The sequence below is a fragment of the Camelus ferus genome, chromosome 29 (genome assembly GCF_009834535.1).
Source record: "Camelus ferus isolate YT-003-E chromosome 29, BCGSAC_Cfer_1.0, whole genome shotgun sequence".
In the NCBI taxonomy this organism is placed as follows: domain Eukaryota; kingdom Metazoa; phylum Chordata; class Mammalia; order Artiodactyla; family Camelidae; genus Camelus; species Camelus ferus.
Window position 1 is genome coordinate 13,559,006 of NC_045724.1, and position 4,612 is coordinate 13,563,617.

General features: G+C 39.8%; 1 protein-coding gene across 4 annotated transcripts in view; it reads right to left on the minus strand.

Annotated features, from left to right (window-relative positions):
* XKR9 (XK related 9) overlaps positions 1-4,612 on the minus strand; it is a 173,683-nt gene that overhangs the window by 168,832 nt on the left and 239 nt on the right. For 2 of the 4 annotated variants that reach the window (XR_004316110.1, XM_032470279.1), the window contains exon 1: positions 4,189-4,446. The exons of the other annotated variants lie outside the window; for them this stretch is intronic. The gene's annotated coding sequence lies outside the window, so the exon portion shown is untranslated. Of the gene's footprint in view, positions 1-4,188; positions 4,447-4,612 lie in introns of those variants that run through there. 4 annotated transcript variants of the gene reach the window in all.

Sequence of the window (4,612 nt, forward strand, 5' to 3'; positions counted from 1 at the left end):
ACTCTCTTGAAGGTCAAGAATGATCTTCATAATAAGTCAGGGTCCTAGCAGGAGCAAGTGGCACATTCAAATTGGGTAATTTGGGAGAAATGGTCATAAAAGGACACTTCAGAGGTATGGGCAGGGTGTAAGGAACCCGCAAGAGATAATGCCATCCCCCGAGGCTATCACCATGGAGTGCTTCAAGGGGCCCGAGGAAGGAGTGGGTACCAGAGCCCAAGAGGGAGCTGAGGGAGAGGACTTCCTGACAGCAGCTGCGACCTTTTCTGGAAGATGGCACTAGCGCAGGAGCTCCCCCCTGGGCTGGCCACAACTTTCTCAGGCTGCACCTCAGTCTGAGGCTCTTCCTGCCCAGTCCTCCTTCTTTCTCTTCACAGGTGTCAGACCTGCCGGTGGTCTGGAGGCTTTCCCTACCAGCTGCCCTCCCCTTTATTTTTCACCAGTGTTATTGCCGATCCATCTCTTACGATTCTAACTTTGTCTTGCCATCTGTTTCCTAGATAACCTAAATTGACACAAACACATCCTCTGTCTTGCCAAATCCAACAGTCATCTCAAGTCCTAAGGCTGATCAGAGTATGGCAGGTTTATGCAACTGAAAGAGACCAGTGGGGGGTATTTTCTCATAAAAGAGTGAAAAATAATTAAATCTTAAGGTCTGAAAAAGTGAGTTTCAGTTTAAAAGCTCACTTCAGTGGAACAATGAATTTCCAAATAACCTAGAATACTTCCATCTCACCCTTCACCAAACAAGTCTTGAAAATACCCATCACATTCGTAATTACTTGTTTATCAACTGTCTTCCATTCCAGGTAAATGAGTTTAAAGAACTTTCTTTGGGGAATAATAAAAACGTTCTAAAGTTCGATTGTGGAGATGGTTGCCCAACTCTGTAAATATACTAAAAACCATCAAATTGTACTTTCAAAATAGGTGACCTATGTGACATAAATGATATCTCATTAAAGCTGTTTTTAAAAATGCAATTGATTATGGGTGAGCTGTATTAAATTACATATATATGCTGCATCTTCTTTATCCATTCATCTATTGATGGGCACTTACAATGCTTCCATATCTTGGCAATTATAAATAATGTTGCTGTTAATAGTGGGCTGTATGTATCTTTTTTAATTAATTCTTATTTTGTGATTGGCTTTATTCATTTGATAATTACATAAGTCTAAAAAGTTACAGCTCTAAACGTTCTTAGCAACAATGAACAGTACATATACGTAAATTTTTAAAATATGTGCTATATTGTGTATTATTTACATGCAATGCACTGTATATGTGCAGTTAAATTATAACAATTCTACCTAATAAAACTGAAAAATAAAAAAATGCAATTGATGTTTTTAAAAATGCAAATGAGAGACAGGCACAGAAGTTAGTGAAGGTTTCAGTGAGGTTCCATGTGAATGAGACTTGAAGGAACAGAAGGAGTGTGCTGGGTAGATGAGAGGAGAGGAGAAAACGTTCCAGTCGGAGATAGCAGCAGGCACAAAGCCAGGGCAGAGCCTGCGAAGCGAGCACACTACTGTGTGGCTAGGGTGTGAAGCCCAGTATTCCTGGTACTAAGAGACTGGAGCCTATAGAGGCAGGGTTTGAGCCTGTTTGGGTAGGCAGGTGCTAAATCATAAAGTGCTAAAGGGAAACCACTAAAAATTTTTGAAAAATTTTGTTAGAAGCATCATTCTAATGTGAAATTGGAAAGTGATTTGGAGGTAAGTAAAACTATTAATTGTTTCATCAGAAAATAGGAAAATAAGAATAGCTAACATTTATAGAGCCCAAACTCTCTACTAAGTGTTTTCCTTGAATTGTCTCATTTAATTGCTGAATTAGGTACTACCGTTAACCTCCTTTTTATAGATGACATCCACATGCTTTGCTCCTTCATCTCTGTCAGGTCTTCCCCACACTTTCCCTATTCAATCCCTTTATTTTCCTCCAGGACTCTCATCTCAACTTAACATATGCTTCACTTTTTAAATCTTGTTTAAAGATTATCTTCTCATACTAGAATGAAAGCCCATAAGAATAGGTTCATTCGTGTTTTTCCTTCAGTATCCTCAGTGATTTGCATATGGTGGACTCCCAATAAATATTTCTGAATACATGAATACATAAATAAATAAGGAAATCGAGTGTCATGGAAATTGAGCAACTTGTCCATGATCATACAGGTAATAAGTGACAGAATTCTGGTTTAAAAACCCATGTTCTTACAAACCTCTGGCCAAACTCACAAAGAAGAAAAAAGAGAGAGCACAAATTAGCAAAATAAGGAACAATAATGGAGAAATTACAACAAATAAAATAGAAATACAGAGTATCATACGAGAATATTATGAAAAACTATATGGAACAAAACTGGATAACCTAGAGGAGAATATAGGCAAAACATTATCTGACATACATCTCAAAAATTTTCTCCTAGAAGAAATAAAAGCAAGAATAAACAAATGGGACCTAATTAAACTTACACGCTTCTGCACAGCAAAGGAAACCATAAGTAAAACAAAAAGACAACCTACGGAATGGGAAAAAAAATTTTGCAAATGAAACCGACAAAGGCTCGATCTCCAGAATATATAAGCAGCTCATACGACTCAATAAGAAAAAAATAAACAACCCAATCCAAAAATGGGCAGAAGACCTAAACAAGCAATTCTCCAAGGAAGACATACAAATGATCAATAGGCACATGAAAAAATGCTCAATATCACTAATTATCAGAGAAATGCAAATCAAAACTACAATGAGGTATCACCTCACACCAGTCAGAATGGCCATCATTCAAAAATCCACAAATGACAAATGCTAGAGAGGCTGTGGAGAAAAGGGAACCCTCCTTCACTGCTGGTGGGAATGCAGTTTGGTGCAGCCACTGTGGAAAACAGTATGGAGATTCCTCAAAAGACTAGGAATAGATTCACCATATGACCCAGTAATCCCGCTCCTGGGCATGTATCCAGAAGGAACCCTACTTCAGGATGACACCTGCACCCCAATGTTCATAGCAGGATTATTTACAATAGCCAAGACATGGAAACAGCCTAAATGTCCATCAACAGATGACTGGATAAAGAAGATGTGGTATATTTATACAATGGAATACTACTCAGACATAAAAACTGACAACATAACGCCATTTGCAACAACATGGATGCTCCTGGAGAATGTCATTCTAAGTGAAGTAAGCCAGAAAGAGAAAGAAAAATACCATATGAGATCGCTCATATGTGGAATCTAAAAACAAACAAACAAACAAAACAAAGCATAAATACAAAACAGAAATAGACTCGCAGACATAGAATATAAACTTGTGGTTGCCAAGGGGGCGGGGGGTGGGAAGAGATAGACTGGGATTTCAAAATTGTAGAACAGATAAATAAGATTATACTGTATAGCACAGGGAAATATATACAAGATCTTATGGTAGCTCATGGAGAAAAAAATGTGACAATGAATATATATGTGTTCATGTATAACTGAAAAATTGTGCTCTACACTGGAATTTGACACAACATTGTAAAATGATTATAAATCAATAAAAATGTTTAAAAAATAAAATTAAAATATAGAGACAGAGGGAAAAAAAGAATTTCTAATGCAAACATTAAAAAAAAAACAAAACATGTTTTTAAACCAAGGCATTCACCAGAGTTGCAACATTGTAGACAAGAGGTGAAGTCCCCCACTGCAGCAGTGGGAAGGGGGAAGGGGGACAGAATGGCCTGGGTTTGATAACAGTTTGCATATGAGAGGACGCAGACGGTCCTGCATGACTTTGGTTTCTAGATTTGGCAAATGGGTGGAGAGTGGTACAATTCATCGGGACAAATAATACAAAGGAGTCTTGGTTTGGGCAGAAATATGAAAGAGGAGGACATGCCTAATACAGAAACTTTTTTTTTTTTATCATCTCCCTAGATTGTCAATAAGTGTTGTTAATAATAAGCATGAGGCAAGTAAATTCAAACTGATCACTTATCCCATCTTCAGTCGGATGCCAGGTGGGGAATGAGGGATGGGAGATGGGTAAATGAGACCAAATAGGAATTATTCTTTTTAAAAAAACTAATTCAAGCCTACAAGGAACAGGAAAAAGTCCTCATAAGTGTTTAAAATAACTCAAGTTAATTTTTAAGGCAGATGCTAAAAACCGAAGAAAGCTCCTACCTTTCTGTAGTTAAGCTGCAGGCATATGTTTAGATTATCTTGATAGTGGCGGTGGCTTTCAAGAAGTGACAATCAACGTGCAGGCAAGCACTGGCACCCAAGTCCAGGGTGGCCAGGAGGGCGGCCAAGCATGCTTGAGGCGGTGCACGCCACAGTACGTGGCCGCCCACGGACCCCGCAGCGGATTCAGCTTGTAAGTAAGCACAGGAAGCTCGCGCCTCAAACGACTCCCAACCCCCGCTTGGTGCGGAGCAGGGGAGACGCAGCTCAGGTTCCCTGCACTCGCCTGCCGCTGACAGACGGCCTCCGGTCCCTAGGCGGCACTGTGGGCTCGCAGGGGCGGCAGCGGCACTACCGAGCGCCGTCTCCCCAGTGCGCACGCTCGCCTCCTCTGTGGGCTCCCTGGTTTTTTTTGTTTTTTTTT